We start from the raw sequence: 23,928 nt of genomic DNA, 5'->3' as shown, positions 1-23,928 counted from the left end.
TCCTATGAACAGCTGAAGGCTTGGGAGGAGATCGTGATTAGCTCCGATGATGAAGAAGAACTGTTGAGACAGTTTGCCGTATCTAGTACTTCAGGGTACGGCACCTCCAAGGCGAAGAGTGCGAAATGAGCGGATGGCTCGAAGAGATCTTGAGTCTTGAGAGGGAAGGGGGGCTTGAGTGTGAATCCGGATGAAACCTGGGTTCACGAAAAAGAAATTTTAACGAATCAGATATTGTTATTAATATGCTATATTTACTATATAAATCAAAATGCTGCATGACAATTTCCTGATTGAATGGGACAAAAGAAAATTTAAATAATTGGCTTGAAAAACGAGAATTCAAGGGTGCAGGTGTGTGCAGATTTTGATTGCTGTTTAGCGATAGTGTGAAAATTTTACATGGCCGCGAATTTTGGGGTGTAGATAAGCTTAAGTCTGCTGCAAACTTCTGTAAATGACCACTGGCACTGTACCTTGAGCAACACTCGGTTTTCTGGGACTCACTGGCAGACGACAGCACGCGATGAGGACATCGATCTTGAGTCCGGGGAGTATGTGCCAGTCGGTCATATTTGGAAGTTTGACCTTGAGAAAAACAAGAACGCTTAATTTTGGAGTGAAAATTGATTTTTAAAAAATTCGAATGGAGCTTGTCATGCTCGATTTTCTCGCAATAACTGAAAACCGAAAAAGAGACATCAGAACGATCGAGTAACAATCGCGGGAAAGTTGCCAGATAAAACAGTAGGAAATTGCTATTCGCAGTTTCCGTCACAATAAAACTAGAGTAGAGCTGTCCTATCTGAAACAAAAGGAAGCGTATTCCCGAGAACTGGACTATTATTGCTCGACTGGATTATTATTCAAACTGGATTAGAGTGAACCTTCGATGGAAAGGTGGACAGCTTGAGTGTCCCAATGGTTCACGAGAAACTATACTCTAGATTTCAAACTTGTTCCTGTTATTGAAACTGATAAACATTAAACTCATTTAGTTATATTATTTAATTCTCGTGTTGCTTACCAACTTAATTACTCCCAGTTCTTGAGCGTGCTACGATGTGAGTACCCAATTTAAATTTCTAGAGTGTGTTTTATGATTGTTATGTTGAGGTAAGGCGAGTTTTGGGTTAATCCATCTGAAATGGATCAAAGTTCCACTGTCTGATAAAAAGTAACTTAACGGATTGTTCAGACCCGGTTTTTAACGGCGTTCATGTATTTTGGGTATCTAGAGACCTAAGTATGGGGACGTTCTTATTTCTAGAGTGGGGGGTTATTTTGGTAGTAGCCTTTAAGCTGTAACGGGTCGTAGTCTCATGTCACAAGCGAACCGAATTGGCTCCGACTGATTTGAGGTAGAAAAACACAAGAGATAGTGTCCCTGACTCTTGAGCCAATGGTTATAGGGCCTATTTTTCTTAAGCCTCATGTGTGACTACAGTAGACGAATGTTACATTGCGCAAAATTATGGGCAGTGAATTCCATTTTTTAGAAGTCAAATGAAAAAATCATTTTTGTAGAGAAGCGGTTGAACAATGTTTGTCAAAAATAATTTGTTTCGTTCTTTTGTTGAGCCTATAATTGGCAGTCGGTAGTCTCAATGTATTTTGAAAAGCCTTCTTTTTGTTTGTAAGATATTGGTATAAGTATGCTATACACTTTAACTCAATTCTTTTCTCGATTCCAATGAACAATTTGCTAATGCAAATCTTTGTTTGACTCTAGCTATCAAATCAAACGATTCGATTAGTTGAAATTACAAGTTTTACTAAATAGCTGACTGACGATATCAAAAAAACTAACATTTTCTTTGATTGGTTTCACTCGCTTTAAGAACAAAAACTAAATTGCAGAAGGGGCTCTTCCGTTGAGTTACAGTAAGTGCACAGGCTGGATAGGGCCATACCAGCGTTATTGAAATGCATATATATCAGCAAACTGTATGATTTTATCAATGAAGTCATATATCAGCATTAAATGCATCGTCGTAATGTTAATTTTTATCTTAGCCGTCCTTCCTCTACATTAGCGCTAAAAGAGTTGTCGATAAATTGAACTTTGCGCAGCGATCTGTACCCCCTTCTACAAAGAATAAAGCTCCTCAGGAGCTCGAAGCTTATTTCTGTTCTTATACAGTTCATCGATTCTGGGTAGTTTTCTTGATTCGATTAAAAAAAACTTTTGATATTTAGCTGTTTTTTCCATTTTCATTGAATTGGATTATCGGTCGCAACTACACTGCATGTAACTTCCAGTGAAAACAGAAAAACTGTGAATTATTTCGTTATTGGAGAGAACCGAAGAAATATTAGAGCTGAAACGAAAACTAAACGGTAACAACTACCCGCATAACTTTTAGAAAGAAGACTGACTTTAAAGCACACTTGAACCTATCAATTTTTCACACTAGTTTTTTCGAAGCCGTAACAATGCTCTGGTTGCCAGATTATTCTGTTGCCAGATTGCGGCTCTTCCCGACCTACTGGAAAACAAGTAAAGTGTCCCCAACTTCTAGAGAAAAGAACAAGGCGTCAGTTGAGTGCTACAGCCCAATTAGCCTTTTATGCTCCGCCTCGAAGGTCTTCGAAAAAATTATCTTTGATAATATATATACACACCAAAGTTCAACCTTTCTTGGAAAACGCATAATACGGCTTCCGGCAAAAAAAGTCAGCAGTACTACAAATGATACAATTTATGAGCAAAGTATATGAACTCTACGATGACAAAAATGTTCAAACACTATCAGTTCTTTATCTAGATTTTTGTAAAGCCTTTGATAAAGTTTCTCATAAAATCCTATCGCTGAACTACGGAACATAGGTCTAGGCATTCGAATACAAGACAAAATACAAGACTATCTAACAGATAGAATGCAATAGAAATTCATCAACTCTGAAAGAAGTAACTAGCGGTGTACCACAGGGCTCAATTCTTGGCCCTCTACTTTTTATCATATACATTAACGACTTTCCCAAATGCATTGAGAAATCCGATTGTTTTGGCTATTGTGACGATATGAAGATCTTGTCTACTGAAGAAATTCATCTGCAAGAAGACACGACAAATGTTGAAAAATGGTGCAAAGAAAATAAAATGCCGCTGAAAAAAGATAAATGTAATCTGTTAAACCTCAAAGGGAAAATGGAAGTTACACTATTTAATACAAACGCTGATACCGCAAAGACCCAAAAAGACTTAGGTAATTTAAATGTGTGACAACCTTTCGTGGTCAGTAAATGCTGAAAATTGCATATCAAAAGCAATGGGAGCTTTCAAAAAAATCAAACGAAATCTCTCGAAAAAAACATCATTAAGGTCAAAATTAAACTTATACTTAAGATACATTGTACCAATCATAAGCTATGCATCGCAAGCACGGTATCAGAACAAAAGAGAACTAAGACAACTAGAAAGAGTAAAAAACGAGCAACTTCTTGGATTACAAATAACTTCAAAATGAGTTATACTGAAAGACTGAAATTTTTAAAGCTCCTCCCATTCTCAATGTACTTTGAATTACACGACATATTGTACTTAGTTTGACATTACTAAAAAATAAACATGATATTGATTTGAATATAATTATTCTTAAAAACGAATCACAAACGAAACAAGCAACACGTGGTGAGATTGCTTTTTATGCAACAAGACTGAAACAGTCAAATAAAAATTATTATGTACGTTCTAATACGCTATACAACTACTTTAGCCAAATTGTGGACTTCGAAAATCAAGGTTATGACAGCCTGAAAATATCTCTAACAAACACGTATTGGAAATTCTTTAACAGAACTTTTGCAGAAAACAACTTGTGTATGTGGAGAAATCTTTGCTGGTGTGGAAACTGCAACCCACCGGGAAAAATTACGAACTTATAAACGAGGGTTCAAAACCCATGGAGAAATCCTTAAGCCTACCCTACTACTACTACTACTACTACTACTACTACTACTACTACTACTACTACTACTACTACTACTACTCTTACTATTGCTCTGTTGGTTGAAAGGGCTAGGGCACTAGACTAAGGACTTCTCCTAATCCGAAGTGTTAAATTTTTGGGTTGGTGGTGGGCTTTCTCTTAAAATTGGTCCAAAAAAATATGGTACAGGTTTGATAATGATTTCCCTAAAATTAAACAAGGTCCTTGGAGAAACTTTCAAAACCCTAAACTCTTTTAGAAACATGAATAACCATTGTTTACTCGTCTTTTTTGAAGTAATCTCGAAAATTGTGGGACTCATCTATCATACCAGCTTTTTCATGGGCCTCAATTCTGAAATCGCGGCTATCTCTCATATAGTATTCGTTGTAAATATTCGTTCCAGGGTGATATTTTTCCTGGCACCCAAATCTATCAAGACCCGCGAACTCCTAAAGTAGATAGCCCAACGCATACAGCTAACACGATGCGACATTCGACCAGAATGTACGAAAATACAGTTTCGCAATCGAATTTTTTTCGATTAGAAAAAAGAACATCTAACCGCGAAGCTTGATGGTTTTAATAAAATAGCGACGTTGTTTGAGCGATTGGACAAATCGGGAAGGGTTAGTGTTAGTTTTAAGTGAAATGCTAAATTTAAAAATTTCGATTTGGACGTGAACGACACGTAACCTTTTTATATTTCGCACACATTGAAACGGAGAAAACACAACAACAATAGTCGCAGTGGGAAAAAAACCAAAAGACGACAACAGATTGAAATTGTAATAGGAGAGTGTCAGGAGCCATTCCGAGTTGTACCGATTGTGCTGCTACAATCGTTACAACATAGAACCCGAGAAAAAGGAAGAGTGGTGGGACGGCGTGTCCAGCCTTCCAGAACGAAATAGGAGTGCCTTTTCCCCGGATTCCAGAATTCGGAGGGGTTTCGGGCTCAGAACTCAAACGGTAGTACATAGGCTTTTAGCTTCCTGGTCATGCCCTGAGTTGAATTTAATTAACCTCCAGATTTATTTTCAAAGAATGAGAAGCTGGGAGTGAGGGAAAGGGTTGATCCATCTTCGATGGAGATGGTGATTTTTATCTGCTGAACAAAAACAATAGAAATATAATATATAAGTACTAGCCCTGTTTTTAGGAGTGACCGCGTGGTCTGGGGATATTGAGACCCAGCCATGAGCTCGCCATTTTTGCATATAATTAAGTTAATTTGAGCATTCTGGTCGACGCCGGAAAGCAGTAACTTTTTGTCGACCAAATGATAGGAAAACCACCAAAAGAACTGGCTCTTGCAGAGACGCTGAAAAACATGCAGGGCTGTGCTTAGACGCTGGCCAGTCGTTTTACAACCTAGCTTTATTTTCCGTCGATACGTACTTCCAGGGGGAATGTTACATAGATGTTTTTATGGCGCTCCTGGGTGTTATTCTTGTTAACATCATTGTTAACATCATGATCGGCAGAACCGTTACCGAGCACTCCGCGCCGAGCGGATGCTCATAAAAAGGCCCTAACCATCAGGGCGGAAGGGTAGTTCGGAATGGTGCTGGAAGGGTAGTTCGGAAAAGGTTCCCGTGAATAGCTTTTTAACCTAGTTAAAACCGAAAAATCACGATCCAGGAAGGGTGGGGGGATTGGCCGTCCCGTCGTTCCCTGAGAATTTTTTTGATCAAAAACACTTAAAGATATACAATAAACCAAATAAAAAGTAGTAGAGTACCCATGCAAAAACAAAAAACAAATAAATAACTGAAAAACCAAAAACACTAAAAAAGTATAAAATCAGTAGAAATCAATCCCCCAGACGAGATGTCGTCCGACACTCCCGTTTGTTGGTATTAGATTTATTGTTGTTACAGGCATTTATATCAGTCAATATCCGTACGATCAAGTTTTTGGCCCGTTTGTGGTGCTTGTACTGTAGGGTTATTTGAGTATTTAAGCACGTTAAGGCTAATTTGCGCTCAATCTGGAAGGGTCTCGGGATCAGAGAAGAAGTCTGATCCGGCAAGCAGTGTAAGGAGCCGCAAGAAGGGGCTCAAGGGCAACAACAATCGACAACGACTGTTGGGTATCATTAACAAGTTTTGTATCGCTTTTAGTACAAAAAGTAGGATATTAACCTGTGGGGGGCTCGACAGTGACTATTCTGTAGTGACCCTTCACCGAACTGCGAATTTCCGAGTTAAGCACCTGAATTCGGTTATTGAACAAACCCGGAGGGGTATAATAGTACTAGTATTACTATTTGAACAGCCTATATTGCTACTCCTATACCGTTTTTCATTGAAAACCATAGCAAGCAAACCGGTTTTTAGGGTCCAAAATGGGGATATTTTGACCCCCCCACAAATCGCGATTTTTAAGATATCGATATACTTTGAAACAGAAAAAAGCGCTAAATTAGTGAGTTACATTGTAATTGTACTAGTAAAAAAGGTAGAACCGGTGAAAATTAGTTCAGAAGTGCTTGGAACTAATTGGGTACCAAAAACCGAGTTTTCGTGATTTTTGAAAAAACGAAACGCTAAAAAATAAGAAATTTTTTTGAAATTTTTGATTTAGGACAGTAAAAATTTTTGTCCGGACAACGTTCACCAGTGAATCGACAGGTTTGAAAACCCGTTTGATTATAACCTTCCGGGTTAAAGTGAAATCGAACTTAACGTATTCGATTTAGTGAATTCATCAATCCGGAAGCGTCAAAATAGCATTGTTTTGGCAATTTTTTTTCAGCTGGACCGTTCAAGACCGGGGTTTGCATCGAAGTAGAAGAGTATAGGCTTTCTGAACTCGGCTTAAGGATCAGAATTGGCTAAACTCGGAAAGATCAGAATTGCGAAAAAAGTTAAGCGGAACCTATAAGAGATAGACATTAGAAAAAAGACGTTTTGGTTAAAAACTTTGAAACAACTGGACAGATCCAGTTGAACTTTGTAACATTAGATCAAAAATTAGGTGAGCTTTCTCTTACACCCTTCAAATATTCCAAAAAAAGCGTGAAAACTTTCCAAGATTGTTTTTAGCAATATTACTAATTCGTAAAGGTAGACCCTTCACGTTTTGTAAAAAAATTTTTTGGAAAGCCATTTTACCCCTATCAAAGGGTAGTGACGTTTTAATAAGGCAATTTTACGCTGTTCTAGACAAAAAAGGAAGGCTAAGAAACCAGAAAACCATAGTCGAGTCGAAACTAGGCTAGTCATAAGACCCCTCACAGTTAAGGTGAATTGTCAAGTAAGAGGCTTAGCATCGATCCGGAAGGGTCTAGGGACAAAAAATACACCCTTCCTAGTTCCTGTAGCATAATGGCATCGGAGAACGTACCCGGAAGGGTATCCGGTGAAAATTTTAAAAGTCTCTGAATAGCTATTTTTACAAACCCGGAGGGGTCCCAATCCGGAAGGGTCCCAATTTTGCCAATCCGGAGGGGTCTTTTTTTGCCAATCCGGAAGGGTCCCAGTTTTGCCAATCCGGAAGGGTCCCAATTTCGCCAATCCGGAGGGTTCTTGTTTTTGCCAATCCGGAAGGGTCACAATTTTGTCAATCCGGAAGGGTCCCAATTTTGCCAATACGGAATGGTCTCATTTTTGCCAATCCGGAAGGGTCACAATTTTGCCAATCCGGAAGGGTTCCAATTTTGCCAATCCGGATGGGTCTCGAATTCGCCAATCCGGAGAGATCCTATTTTGCCAATCCGGAGGGGTCCCAGTTTTGCCAATCCGGAAGGCTCCCAATTTCGCCAATCCTGAGGGGTCCTATTTTTGCCAATACCGAAGGGTCCCAATTTTGCCAAACCGGAAGGGTCCCAAATTCGCCAATCCGGAGGGGTCCTATCTTTGCCAATCCGGAAGGGTCCCAGTTTTGCCAATCCGGAAGGGTCACAAATTCGCCAATCCTGAGGGGTCCTATTTTTGCCAATCCGGAAGGGTCGCAATTTTGCCAATCCGGAAGGCTCCCAAATTCGGCAATCCGGTGGGGTCTAATTTTCGCCAATCCGGAAGGGTCACAATTTTGCCGATCCGGAAGGAACCCAAATTCGCCAATCCGGAGGGGTCTTATCTTCGCCAATCCGGAAGGGTCCCAGTTTTGCCAATCCGGAAGGGTCACAAATTCGCCAATCCTGAGGGGTCCTATTTTTGCCAATCCGGAAGGGTCACAAATTCTCCAATCCTGAGGGGTCCTATTTTTGACAATCCGGAAGGGTCGCAATTTTGCCAATCCGGAAGGGTCTCATTTTTGCCAATTCGGCAGGGTCACAATCTTGTTAATCCGTAAGGGTCCCAATTTTGCCAATCCGGAAGGGTCCCAAATTCGCCAATCCGGAGGGGTCCTATCTTCGCCAATCCGGAAGGGTCCCAGTTTTGCCAATCTGGAAGGGTCACAAATTCGCCAATCCTGAGGGGTCCTATTTTTGCCAATCCGGAAGGGTCACAAATTCTCCAATCCTGAGGGGTCCTATTTTTGCCAATCCGGAAGGGTCGCAATTTTGCCAATCCGGAATGGTCTCATTTTTGCCAATTCGGCAGGGTCACAATCTTGTTAATCCGTAAGGGTCCCAATTTTGCCAATCCGGAGGGGTCCCAAATTCGCCAATCCGGAGGGATCCTATTTTGCCAATCCGGAAGGGTCCCAGTTTTGCCAATTCGGAAGGGTCACAAATTCGCCAATCCAGAGGGGTGCTATTTTTGCCAATCCGTAAGGTTCCCAGTTTTGCCAATTCGGAAGGGTCACAAGTTTGTCAATCCGGAAGGGTCCTATTTTTGCCAAACCGGAAGGGTCCCAATTTTGCCAATCCTGAAGGGTCCCAAATTCGCCAATCCGGAGCGGTCCTATTTTGCCAATCCGGAGGGGTACTGTTTCGTAAAGACTCAAGTAGACAAAAGAAAAGTAAATAGTGAAAGGTACTAGGTTATTAGGAGTTAAGCTAGGAACCAGTGACTGCGCTGGTAACTTGCCTTTTATAGAAGACCAGACTAAAAACAAAACAGGTCCAAACCCGGATATTCGCGACACGAAGTCTAAATTGAACAAGAGTTTGCCACTGATTTGTGTAGATTGAAATCCAAATCTTTTTTTGGAAAAGTGATTGCTTGAGAGTTTTAGTAGGTTTAGCTCTTTCTTTAGAAAAAAGTTCGAAGTTTAGATTACGACTGAATAAAGTACAAAACACATACGTTTTTCATTGAGAACGTTCTTATTTTGCTTCATTTTTGGTTATAATATATGTCCTTGATTGGGTAGTGAGAACACTATCTTGTCAATAAATTGATATCACCAGACTGTGCTAGCTTCATATCTTACAAATAATAATCCATTATTGTGAAAAAAATGTATACACGCTGTACTGTGATAAAATAAAAGGATTTGTGGTCACTACTTAAGTGAAACATTTGGAATTTATTGTGTTGTGTTATTATTATCAGTAGTCAGACTACAACGACACGAGCCATCGAAATGAGTGTATAGGCAGTAGGAAGTTATAAATTGAAAATGAGGATACCTACACAAGTCAAGGATACCTAAACTAAGTGATAGCTCCACAAAATTCATACCAGAGAAATAGAGAAAAGCAATAGAGAAAATAGAACGACCCTTTTGTGGAAAGGATCACACGAACCCAGACCGACAAAGGGAAGAAAGTTTCACGTAGAATGTTTGATACCAGGAATCAAAAGTCCTCAGAAGGACAAAAGGCAATGTTAGAAGTAGAGGTCCATCCGGACCCTGCCACGGATGAGAACCGAGGGGGACATGGACCGGAAGGGAGAGGAAACAGAAGATTGGCGAGTGAATCTACTCCGTAGAACAAGGCCACAATTTTGCCACTTCCACCGTGACTCTGGACCGAGAAGAGATGTCGGAACTGTCCGACATCTCTACCGAAAATGTGGCGACTACAAGACCACCCACAGACAACACCAAGACGCTTGGCGTGACGGAGAAACCGGCAAAGTCCTCATCGTTTTCAGAAAGAGTGAAGAACACTTTCGGAAACTTCTTTCCGTCTACCATGGGAACGGGTACAAGCGATGAAGCAGAAACCTAGGAAGGATAAGAGGATGATGACGAGCAAGATGACATTGGATATCAATTGAGCCTCATAAGTTCGACTCAGGAGAATGACGCATACACCGATAGAGAGACTGGCACCATGGATCAATTTAGTGTAGTGAAGACAATGAGCAAGACCGCAAACGGATCAGGCCAGTCAGGAGACTTTGTGAACATGACGAATTTGGAAATGCGAACTGGGAAGAATTGAAACACAGGGCTATGTAACGCACCTGCGGATCTAGAAGCGGATAATGAAAAGACATCGAGGCAGAGAACCAAGACCCGAGTCTCGACCAGCACCAAGCTACCTGAGACCGACAGGGTGACACCGCCACTTGTGACGCCATTAGTGGATAACAGAGCATCAATTGAAGAAGCCTTGACTAACATAGTGGGCAGCATAGGAGAACAGAATGAATAGATGTCCTTAAGAATGAGTGAACTAGAAAGGGCAGTCCTTGTCGAGAGAGAAAATCTGTGGGAAGATATCACCCGCAGCAGACAAGAAGTTAGTAGAAGCCAAAAATGCTTGAAGGAGAGAACGGATGAACACTTGGCTAAGAACTTGTCGCGAATGACGAGGGAAGCTGAGCAGAGAGAGTTACAATTGAGAGACGACATGGAGAAGTTGAGTATTCAACAAGAGAAGACTCTTGGGACTCTTGACACGACGATAGATGCGATAATGGAGAGGCTGGATGGTCTACTAAGCAGCAGGAGCGTGTCAAAAATTGGGGAACCGAACTCGGGATAACCCAGCAGAGAGCCGAGAGTGAACTGCAATGAACAATCGAACAGGAGAAGGACATATGGATCCACTAGAGGCTGGGGCAGTTCATCAAGCTATGCCGCAGGGGATAATAGACCACGGGGCCCAAACATCAGAGGAAGTTCAACTGGCAACAGACCGACCTCAAACGAACGAGTGACGCAAGATACGCATGCGTCAGGGAGATGTGATTCCGGGAACAGGAGTCATGCCATTCAAAGAAGAAATCATCCCAGCGATCCCGACAGGATGGAAAATCCAGAGCCCTTATCAGGGGGCAATGATACTCAAGAGGGGCATTCAAGAGACGCTACATCAATGGCCGCAGCCTTTGAACCTCTGAACAGGTCCTTGGAACTCTTCCTGACAACGTTATCTAGAACCAATGAACGTAGTGAAAAGTCCAGAAGGGTTTTTAAGAAACCAAGATGCTATAGAGACGAATTTGATGGCTGTATTGATACCTTGATAGAGGTGATGAAACTGCATTTTGAAGAAGAGAACTTGTCAGAAAGATAAAAATGCAGTGCTCTTACCAGCAACTTGGAAGAGACAACCATAAACTGTTCGATGGCCTGTTAAAGTCGTACGTTTGGAATATCAAAAGATTGTGAATAAGTTGTATTTTAGATCAACTGTTAGGCATCAAATCGAAATCTTACTGCACTGTTTTATTTCAGATCAGATCGGACGATGGAGATCACAAGGTCAACGGAGCAGGTCTCCAGACAAAAAAGAAAACAATTGATGGCACTTACATAAACTTAAACTGGTCCTTATCTCATTCGGGCAACCACAAATAAATTTTAACTTGTATAACATTTATCAATTTGTATTTGTTATTCCTGCAGTTTCACTTTACAAATCATTGTCAGTTTAACTTGAGTTTTCAGGCAGACTTGCCAAACCTCTCATTTAGGTTTTTCGTTTCGATCTCTGTCATGTTACTTGTGTTGTATGCGATGAATCATGACACCCCCCATTTTGTCAACGCCCCGTCACTGCCGCGTTGATTTTCTTGTCCCCTCTGCGCCTTTCTTCCGATTTCCTTCGACGGTTTTCGGCGTTCGCGTGGTATCCGTGTCCGACGGTTCAAAAACTTCCTTACTCGCCGCAGTCTTTGCCGCCTCGTCCTCCTCGACTGTCCAATCGCTCATGTCATCCTCCTCACTCTCGTCCTCGCTATATTCCACGATCCTCGGTTTTGCTGCTTCTTTCGCCTTTCACATTGCGATTTTTTCCTTCTCCGCCTTTCTGTTGAATTTTGTGGGTACACTCGGACCCGGGGTGCTTTTTGCGGATCACTTGGACCCGGGGTGCTTTTTCCGGTTTCACTTGGACCCGGGGTGCTTTTTCGATACTTGCTAGGACCCGGGGTGCACGCGTCGTTCATATCCTTGATTTGGCTTTCTTCAGCCGCCGTTCTAAAAGAAACACCACTTCGTCTTAATAACGACCCTTTTTCCATTTTCACAGTATGATCAGTTAGTTTTTCGATTTTCAATGGTAAACGTTTATACCTCCTTGGATCCTTTGGGTCTGTTTTTCTTGTCTTTTGGTAGACTGTTGTGGAGCTTGTCTTATGCCGTTTTAGCCATCCTTTTTGCTATGGAACTTTATCTGCTACCTCCGTGGCCTTTGGATCCCTGTCATTTATCTCATCATCGTCCAAAATCCTTGGAGTTTTCCTTTGCTTGGAGTATACTAGGTCGCTCCTCTTTCCCAATCCAGGGTCAGCTCCACCTCAGGGAGATTACTCGCCTTGTCTGAACAAGATAGCTTCTGGTTAACAACATTGTTCCAATTTAGGTTTTTCAAGGATGGTGTTTTTGTTCCATGATATGCCTCAAAGGGTGTTAATTTAGTTTTAGAATGTGGCACAAAACGTAAAGCGCTGAGCGCTCGAGATATCATTTCCCCAAATTTGTAATTTTGATTTTCCTGGACATAAGTGAGCACGTAATTTTTTATCGACCCAATCGTTCTTTCGACCATTCCCGTTGCGCGATGATCCTTAACTGGAGATTTGATTAGTTCAATACCTTCATAGTTACAGAAACTTTGGATGTCATTCGAGAAAAACCCCGTTGCCTGATCCATATGCAACTTCCTTGGGTAGCCATGAGTATTTATGTACTTCCTTAGGAACTTTAATACAGTTTTAGATTTGTTAATTGAACATATATACCGCTGATGGCCAATGCGAAAAAGTATCTACTGCTACGAGTACATATTTCTTCCTACCCCTTACATAATTGACTGGGCCCCAGAAATCTAATTGGACCAAATCATTTGGTTCTTTAGGTACATACGTTTCCCCAATATCACGTTTCGGAATATCTGGTTAAAGATTTTTACCTGCTTCTACGCAGCTTTTACAGTACTTTGCTGTTGCGGCAATATTTCGGTGCATTGAAGGGATCCACACATCCTTTGCGGCAGAAAACATCTTGTCTCGTCCATGGTGCTGAAAGTGTAGGCGGTTGAGAACTGCTGAAGACATGTCCTTAGGTATGGCCAACCGGCCATCTATCCACAGACAATTTTCCCGTACTGCGAAGTCATTATAGTGTTGGGCGTAATATGGTCCTAGTTTAGTGATGATTCCTCTGGCTCTTGGGTTTCAGTCTCTGATCGCATCACGTATGGTCTTCATAATGGGGTCCTTCTCCAGATTAGCCTCGACTAACTTTAAGCTCAATATTTTTGGATGTTCCAATTTCCTGACAACTTTACTGTCTGACGGTACTATGGAGTAAATCCATTTATCGCTCTGTACTAATGGGTAGGATAATCCTGGAAACTGATGAGGGAATGAGATTATAGTATTTGATTTTTCGAATTTGTTCCTTTCTGGTCAATAATTTCGGGCGGTATTCACTCAATATCCGAGTCCGAACTGACAGAACTAAGACTGGGGGGTTGATTTAAACGATTAAGCACAACATTAAGGTTAACGTCTCCAGAATGGGTTGATGTATTTACAATAGTAGAGGTAATTTGATCATGTTTTTCAGGTGAATTTGTTGTGTTTTTACTATTCATGTTATTCATATCTTGTATTTTGCGACTTGAAATTACGTATTGAGAACGTTGTCCGAATTTTCTTTTTCGATATTTGCATATTTCCGCCGGTATGCAAATCTCTTGAATCTGATTGGTTAACCGCCGGTTGCATGCAAACACGCCCTCTAATGAGCGTTTACTCTCACTGTGAGTATTTGCATATTCAATTGTTCGTATATTCCCATTGGTTGCGACGGTTGTCGTTATATCAGGACATGACTGATCGCCCTCTACCGCCGGTATTGGTTTTATATGTTTCACTTTTTGACCCCTAGGCTTCATTTGGGCCTTAGGATTTAGAGCTTCATTTATCATTTTTATTTTCGCTACTATAAAACTTTCATCGTAACGACTGGTCTCGGGTGCCGCTGCAGATGGAAACCGGGACAAATAATCTGCCATTCCCATTTTAGACCCCTGTCTGTGTTCAACTTTAAAACCGTACGCCACTAAACGATCGTACCAACGCGTTAGTCGGCTGAAAAACGTTTTATTTCCTTTCGAAGATGAATTTAATAACGTTAGCAGGGCCTTGTGGTCCGAAATAACTGTGAAATAACGGCCATATATGTAATTCCGAAAATGTTCCGTAGCCCACACTACCGCAAGTAATTCTAATTCGTTTGTGGAGTATTTTTTCTCAGCCGGATTAAGGTAACGCGATGCAAACGAAATGGGATGCCACCCGGATGCTCCATACTGTTCTAACACGGCCCCCAAGCCATCGTGACTAGCGTCACAAATAATTCTAGTCTCACGGTGAATGTCGAAGTGTCGTAATTTGACAATATTTTTGACCAGCGATTTTAAATGTTGGAATGCATTTTTGCAAAAGTTTGTCCAAACAAAATCGTTATTTTTGACTTAGTAGTGGCCTCAACGGTGCGCATAATTCTGCGAGTTTGGGTAAAAACTTGTGTAAACTGTGTAGTGAACCCATCAAAGATTTCAACTGCTTTTGATATTTAGGGGTTTTCAGGTCTTCAATTGCTTGTGTTTTTCTTACTAAGGGTGTGATACCACTTTCTTCATTTCGAAATCCGAGCCATTCGCACTCTGTTTTTGCAAATTCACATTTTCGTACTTTTAATGCAACATTACAAATATCCAGCTTTTTCAATATCTTTTCCACCAACGCAATGTGTTCGATCTTAGTTGATCAACACATTGTGCCATTTTAGTTGATCGTGATAATTCTCGTTGGCAATCCGACTCCCGCATATTCATAATGAAAATTTCACGAACATTTTCGGCCGCATTTGCAAAATCACATCTACCTGCTAGAGCGCTTAGTTCCGCATGGAGATTTTCGAACGTTTCGTTCTCACGTTGTTTTCCTCCGTAGAAAAGACCCCGTTCATGAGTTACATTCCTCTCTCTTTGGAACACATTTTGCATCTCATCTAGAACCCGTGGGTACCGTTCCGTTTTAATGTTAACCGTCGGTTTCCGTGCTTTGAATATCCGTTGCGCCTCGTCTCCGATACAAAGACATAGATTAGACTTTAACTTCTTTTCCGACTCGAGACGGTTTTTCCCATTTACTTCTTCAGGCAACGCCGTGATAGCCGCCGCATTTAGAGTACTTGCAAAATAGAAATCATTGGGATCAATATCGTACTTTGCTATCATCCCCCAGTGAAATTTAATTATCCACTCCTCCCAATAGACTGGAGGTTCCGGTGTTCATGCTTCCCAAAATGCTACTATGTTTAGTGGATTTTTATCTCCTCCTTTTTTCTCTGCTGGCTGCGCCATGTTAAAGTCGTACGTTTGGAATATCAAAAGATTGTGAATAAGATGTATTTAAGATTCAACTGTTAGGCATCAAATCGAAATCTTACTGCACTGTTTTATTTCAGATCAGATCGGACGTTGGAGATCACAAGGTCAACGGAGCAGGTCTCCAGACAGAAAAGAAAACAATTGATGGCACTTACATAAACTTAAACTGGTCCCTATCTCAGGCCAAAAAGCAATACCAGCGGATTACTGCTGAGAAAATTTTTGAAGTCTTGTTAAATTGTTTTGGCTCAGGGCTACAAGAACACCAAGCAATGATGCGCTTCGAGAAACGGAGACAACATGAATACGAGACGATAGACAAGTTTCTAGACGATTGGAGATGCTGAGAAGGCGTAGCCAACCAGATGAGTCGAACAAAAGGATGAACCTGGTAGTAGCCTCAAGATTCAGCGATGGTGTGAAGAATGATGAGCTTCGAACAATGTTAGCGACACATTGCACACCATTCTCAACCGATGCGCCAACACCAGATGAGTTGAGACTCAAGTCAAAAGAACATCTTATGCTGAAGCCTCCATCGAGATCTGGATATTACAAGAACAATTATGGAAATTTTAACACCGGACCAGCAAACCAGGGAAACAACTGGTACAAACCAAGGGACGATATAGACAAGAGACGCTGTTGTGCAAATTTCAGTTCGACGGACCATAATGTGTCAGTATGCCCAACCTACAAACAGGGCATGAAAGCAATAGGCTTTAGCCTCGAGGATGAAGATGCGTCAGAGGTCGATCATGAAGATTTTATGAGAAGAGTAATTACAAAATTTCGGCCCAAGGTGTTTCTTCTGTAACTTGAGAGGTCATTTTAAATCGGATTGTCCACAATTCTGGGATGCTGTGGCAGACATCAAGCATCAAAGGAATTTGCATATTTCCGCCGGTATGCACATCTCTTGAATCTGATTGGTTAACCGCCGGTTGCATGCAAACACGCCCTCTAGTGAGCGTTTACTCTCACTGTGAGTATTTGCATATTCAATTGTTCGTATATTCCCATTGGATGCGACGGTTGTCGTTATATCACGACATGACTGATCGCCCTCTACCGCCGGTATTGGTTTTATATGTTTCACTTTTTGACCCCTAGGCTTCATTTGGGCCTTAGGATTTAGAGCTTCATTTATCATTTTTATTTTCGCTACTATAAAACTTTCATCGTAACGACTGGTCTCGGGTGCCGCTGCAGATGGAAACCGGGACAAATAATCTGCCATTCCCATTTTAGACCCCTGTCTGTGTTCAACTTTAAAACCGTACGCCACTAAACGATCGTACCAACGCGTTAGTCGGCTGAAAAACGTTTTATTTCCTTTCGAAGATGAATTTAATAACGTTAGCAGGGCCTTGTGGTCCGAAATAACTGTGAAATAACGGCCATATATGTAATTCCGAAAATGTTCCGTAGCCCACACTACCGCAAGTAATTCTAATTCGTTTGTGGAGTATTTTTTCTCAGCCGGATTAAGGTAACGCGATGCAAACGAAATGGGATGCCACCCGGATGCTCCATACTGTTCTAACACGGCCCCCAAGCCATCGTGACTAGCGTCACAAATAATTCTAGTCTCACGGTGAATGTCGAAGTGTCGTAATTTGACAATATTTTTGACCAGCGATTTTAAATGTTGGAATGCATTTTTGCAAAAGTTTGTCCAAACAAAATCGTTATTTTTGACTTAGTAGTGGCCTCAACGGTGCGCATAATTCTGCGAGTTTGGGTAAAAACTTGTGTAAACTGTGTAGTGAACCCATCAAAGATTTCAACTGCTTTTGATATTTAGGGGTTTTCAGGTCTTCAATTGCTTGTGTTTTTCTTACTAAGGGTGTGATACCACTTTCTTCATTTCGAAATCCGAGCCATTCGCACTCTGTTTTTGCAAATTCACATTTTCGTACTTTTAATGCAACACTAGAAATATCCAGCTTTTTCAATATCTTTTCCACCAACGCAATGTGTTCGATCTTAGTTCTTTTTGAAGAAATTAAGATGTCATCAATGAACGCGTTAGCTTGGGGGAACTCCTTAAGTAAATTATCAATTACTTTTTAAAATTCCGCCGGCGTTGACGTAAGCCCGTAAAATCCGTTTTTAAAACGATAAGTTCCTGTGGATTTCCCACCAACTAGTGAGAAATTGCACTGTTCGCTCGTTTTTTGTTCTAAGGCGACTTGTCCGTACGCATATGTAAAATCCAACGTTGTAAAATATACATTCCCCGCTTTTTTCTCCGCAATAATCTGACTTACTCCGTCTACTAATTCGTCAATATTTGGCATTTGGTACTTATTCTTGTGTACCTGCTTGTTTAATTCTCTTGATTCCAGTGATATTTTTATACTTCCATCTTTTTTTACTGTAATTACGATGGGAGAGACAAAATACTTATCTGAGCATTCTTGTAATTTTACGATATGCCCTTCATTCATCAGCCGATGAATTTCTTTATCCACCTTATCTTGTAGACTGATTTGCACCCTGCGCCCTTTTCGTTGTATGGGCCTCAAATTGTCAAAAAATTCAGCTCTCACTTTTGCATTCCGGATTTTCCCTATCCTAGTAAACAAATTTGGGTACAACTTACAGAAGTATGTTTGCAATTCGTCATATTCCTCCTCCTCTTGACTGATTCCTTCCCCTGTGATTCCCATCACTTTCTTCCGTTGGACTAACTCGAGGCCCAGGGTGCCCATAAGATCGCGCCCCAGGATTCCCGGATATAATTGTGCTGGTGCTGCCCAGCCGTTTAATGACATCATCACTGTTACCTTTCCCAGTATGTTTATTCGATTGTTGTTATAGTCCAGGAATTCGTCTTTTGAAGGTTGTAGTTGAATATTTGCTTTACCTAACGTTTCTTTTAGTTCGTTAATGCTAAAAATAGTCACTGGGGATCCACTATCGATCCACAACCACATTTTCTTCCCTGAAATTTCAACTTGCACGCGGGCCCCAGGGAGCTTCAGTTCAGTTTCATTCCTCTTCCTGTGTATTGACATTACCATGTAATCGTCCGATCCCGACGGCATGGATTCATTTTCCCCGCACCCCTGCTGATTGACCCACGACACTGGATCTTCATTCAAGTCATTTACGTTTTGTGTACTTTGGTGATGCTCATTTTCCTCCCTAACCAGTCCGACTCGTCCTCGTCCCCTCCATTGGTTAGTACCTCTTCTAACTCCTCGACATGTTCGTTCAAAATGACCCAATTTTCAGCACGAGTTACATGTTGCTCCTCTTGCAGGACAGCTCGCGATGTGATCCAGCGTAAAATTTGGTGCGTCGCAATTGTAACACCTACGGTTATTTCCGCTTTCTCCAATACTACTTGATCCTTGGGTGTATCCTCCACGTCCCCCACGTCCTCGACCTCGAAAAATCCTTGTCCCCTTCTTATGTTACTTACCGGTTCTTGTCTTATTGAAATTGCCGGAGCTGTTGAAGCTTGTTTTCCCGTATATGATTTGTATGCGCGCTCCCCGCGTTCATATGATAATGCGATCCGGTAGACTTCTTCAGGTATTTTAGTTGATCGTGATAATTCTCGTTGGCAATCCGACTCCCGCATATTCATAATGAAAATGTCACGAACATTTTCGGCCGCATTTGCAAAATCACATCTACCTGCTAGAGAGCTTAGTTCCGCATGGAACTTTTCGAACGTTTCGTTCTCACGTTGTTTTCCTCCGTAGAAAAGACCCCGTTCATGAGTTACATTCCTCTCTCTTTGGAACACATTTTGCATCTCATCTAGAACCCGTGGGTACCGTTCCGTTTTAATGTTAACCGTCGGTTTCCAAGCTTTGAATATCCGTTGCGCCTCGTCTCCGATACAAAGATATAGATTAGACTTTAACTTCTTTTCCGACTCGAGACGGTTTTTCCCATTTACTTCTTCAGGCAACGCCGTGATAGCCGCTGCATTTAGAGTACTTGCAAAATAGAAATCATCGGGATCAATATCGTACTTTGCTATCATCCCCCAGTGAAATTTAATTATCCGCTCCTCCCAATAGACTGGAGGTTCCGGTGTTCGTGCTTCCCAAAATGCTACTATGTTTAGTGGATTTTTCCCTCCTCCTTTTTTCTCTGCTGGCTGCGCCATGTTAAAGTCGTACGTTTGGAATATCAAAAGATTGTGAATAAGATGTATTTTAGATCAACTGTTAGGCATCAAATCGAAATCTTACTGCACTGTTTTATTTCAGATCAGATCGGACGTTGGAGATCACAAGGTCAACGGAGCAGGTCTCCAGACAGAAAAGAAAACAATTGATGGCACTTACATAAACTTAAACTGGTCCCTATCTCAGGCCAAAAAGCAATACCAGCGGATTACTGCTGAGAAAATTTTTGAAGTCTTGTTAAATTGTTTTGGCTCAGGGCTACAAGAACACCAAGCAATGATGCGCTTCGAGAAACGGAGACAACATAAATACGAGACGATAGACAAGTTTCTAGACGATTGGAGATGCTGAGAAGGCGTAGCCAACCAGATGAGTCGAACAAAAGGATGAACCTGGTAGTAGCCTCAAGATTCATCGATGGTGTGAAGAATGATGAGCTTCGAACAATGTTAGCGACACATTGCACACCACTCTCAACCAATGCGCCAACACCAGAGGAGTTGAGACTCAAGTCAAAAGAATATCTTATGCTGAAGCCTCCATCGAGATCTGGATATTACAAGAACAATTATGGAAATTTTAACACCGGACCAGCAAACCAGGGAAACAACTGGTACAAACCAAGGGACGATATAGACAAGAGACGCTCTTGCGCAAATTTCAGTTCGACGGACCATACTGTGTCAGCATGCCCAACCTACAAACAGGGCATGAAAGCAATAGACTTTAGCCTCGAGGATGAAGATGCGTCAGAGGTAGATCATGAAGATTTTATGAGAAGAGTAATTACAAAATTCGGCCCAAGGTGTTTCTTCTGTAACTTGAGAGGTCATTTTAAATCTGATTGTCCACAATTCTGGGATGCTGTCGCAGACATCAAGCATCAAAGGCATGAGTAAGCTTTATCGGGTGTGAAAGCCAGCAAAGCTCGCCTGTTGAGTGAAGCGGAGGCACGCAGAAAAAAAACTGCAAGAGCTGGCAACGAAGAAGATGCAAGCGGTAACGGAAGAGATACGTGAACCGGAACCGGCGACTGCGGCGGATGATTTCAAGATCGACTATAGGGAAGCAGCGAGGGATGCTCTAAATAGAGTCCAGCAGGAGTTGTTGACGAAGGAGATCGAACAATAGGTGAAGCTCGAACTAGAGAAAGGAAAATACAGGTAAAACTGAACGCCTTCGAGGCATCAGAAGTCGAAGAAACGAAAGCACCAAGCAGTTTCAGCATGAAACTAAACGTGATCTCTGGGCAGACCTTCGGAATGGTGCCACAAGGAAGCAGAATACAGTCAAAAATTTCGGTTGCGGGACATCAGGTGATCAAGAACCCAAGTGAACCCTCAGAGTTCACTATGAAGCATTTAGACACATATGCAGATTATCTGAGGCAGGTAGAACCACCTACTGAGTCGAGGGCTGTACGAGCGTTGTTGACATCGGGTGGCCCTCGAACGAAGAAACTCCATGGGCGCTACACGAAGTCTATGGACCGTATCAAGTGACGCTGAACGTGGACGGGATCAATATCTACACTAGGACCTACGTGACGACAGACAGTGATCAAATAGGGCAAAACTGTTTGGGTGAAGAAGGATAGGCCATGACGCCATGATGGAGCAGGACGCGGTTCACATGGAATACGAAGCAGATGTGACTTCACATCTGCTCGACACCAACGGGATGAAAATCGGAGTCACAGGGCTTCTTGACACAAGAGCGGTAGTAAGTGTGATGCCGATAAAAACTTGGGAAAGAATGTGCCTCACGAGGGAAGACCTAGTTCCGACGAATCTTCGACTAGCGGCAGCCAATCGAGGAGCGATTTAAGTAGCCGGAAGAACATCAATAACAATCCTCCACATGGCAGGACGGGACCTTTGGTTGAGCTTTCCGGTGGCAAGAGAATTTGGACAACTCCGACCAGTTCATCTTGGGCAGAGATTTTGTCATGAGTTTTGACGTTATGATTGACTGGCATAACAGCTTAATAAGGATCAGAAACCCGGACTGGAAGTATGAAATCGAACTAGAGGAAGGCGCCATTCCCCATAGGGAAGGCGCAAGACGAATTATGCCACATAAATCTTGCCGAGCAGAAGCGTGGCGAGCAGAAATAGAAATGTTGCTCGAATACGACTTGATAGAATCCTCGAAATCGCCCTGGGCTTGCGGGGTAGTCATGGCAAAAAAGAAAGGGGGCAGCTTAGTTTCTGTTGCGACTTTTGTTACTTGAACGCAGTGACAATAAAAGATGCGTACCCGATACCGCGAATAGACGAGAGCCTCTCGAAACTTGGTGACGCCGAGTTTTTCACAACACTGGGATTTGGTTCTTCCTTCTAGCAGGTCCCTCTGAGGAAGAAGGACAGAGAAAGACCGGATTTGCATGTGATGCCTTTGGGGGTTGTACCAGTGGGGTTGTACCAGTGGAAGAGGATGCCTTTTGACTTGTGCAACGCAACGGCCACTTTTCAAAGACTGATGACTCAGGCTTTGACCAGAGTGACAAAGAAATACAAGAACCTTGTGATGTGTTAAGTGGATGACGTGGTCATAGTAACACCCACCCTGAAAGACCACATTGACCGGTTCGATGAGGTCTTTGGCTGCATGAAAAGAGCACGCTTGAAATGCAAACCATCGAAATGTGAAATCCTCACGGATTCAATCAGGTATCTAGGAAGAATGGTGGACAGGCATGGCGTGAGGCCGGACTCGGAAGCAGTAGAGGCTGTGTTGACATAGAAGTCTCCCAGAAGGGACACACAGCTCTTGAGCTTCCTAGGGTTTGCCAATTATTACCGTGAGTTCATAAAAGGGTATGCAGACAAGGTGTATCCCATGCAGAAGCTGATGCGCAACAAAGGAAAGAAGTTCGAATGGAACGAAGAAGCTCAAGCTGCCCTCGAGAACATAAAGCGGGAACTGTGCGAGTCGCCAGCGCTAGGAATGGCTACAGAGAAGGGCATGTATGTTCTTGACACAGACGCATTAGTAGTAGCCACCTCAGGAATACTGCATCAGGAGCAGGAATGGAATGGAAGAACAGTTCTCCGTCTTCATTGCATATGGCAGCAAGGTGTTAAGTGACACTGAGATGAAATATGCTGCAAGGAAAGCTGATTTGTTTGCCGTAGTCACATTCTTGGAAAAGTACCGCGCATACTTGGGGAGCGCTCCTTTTAAGTTACGCGTGGACAACGGAGCGTTATCCTGGTTGAAGACATACTCGATGGATCAGAGTTATATTGGTAGATGGACAGTAAGATTAGATGGCTACCACATGATAATCGAGCACAGGATGCGTGACAAACACCAGAATGCTGACAGCCTCAGCAAGAAGACCGAGTTCTATGAAAGATTGGAACAGAAGCAAGCCAATAAGGCAGAAATCAAGGAAGGGTTCTCACTTCTGGACAAAGAAACTTATGAAGCGCTTTCCCTGACGAGATGGTTAGACAAGCTGGACATCCAGTTCGAGGACATCCTGAGTTTAATATAGAGAAAGCAGCCGGGATAAAGATTCTAACCAAGAAGGACCCGGTGCCCTTGGATCTGTTGCTGCGCTCAACCTGGTCCAGCAGAAACTCTCTCGCATGAACATAAACAATCTCTCATTATTGGAAAAAACGGTGCAGGTAACAACGCAAGTAATGCGGATGCTGGGTGGGTTGTTAGAGAGAGAAGTGACCAGAGATGACCCCGAGTGGGCAGCAGCCATGGCATCACTGACAGTCAGTGAGAAGGCGAAGATCATACCGTCAAGACGACAACACAAAGAAAATGAGAAGGATTGTAGGGCAATAGTTCAGCAACTAGTGTTATCAATACCCCAAGACGTTTTAACAAGTACTTCATACAAAAGGAAAGGACAGGGGAACGATACACAAAAGAAAACCGTTACCTTTGAAGACCAGCATAAGGAAGAAGAGGAGGTTGAACGACACCTGGAGCAAGAATGTTTGTCCGGTGAGACGACTAGTGAGGAGAGCTGTCGAGTTCAGGATCAAAACTCGGAACAAAAAAGTTTGTCTGGGGAACCCGATGTAGAAGAAAAGGTTCCTGATGAGGAACAGGACCTGGAGGATAAAAATTTGTCCGGGGAGTTCAGATGGATGAGCAGAACGCACAGAACTGATCC

This window comes from Symsagittifera roscoffensis, chromosome 8, assembly GCF_963678635.1.
Source record: "Symsagittifera roscoffensis chromosome 8, txSymRosc1.1, whole genome shotgun sequence".
NCBI lineage: Eukaryota > Metazoa > Xenacoelomorpha > Acoela > Convolutidae > Symsagittifera > Symsagittifera roscoffensis.
Note: the sequence above shows the minus strand (reverse complement) of the source record.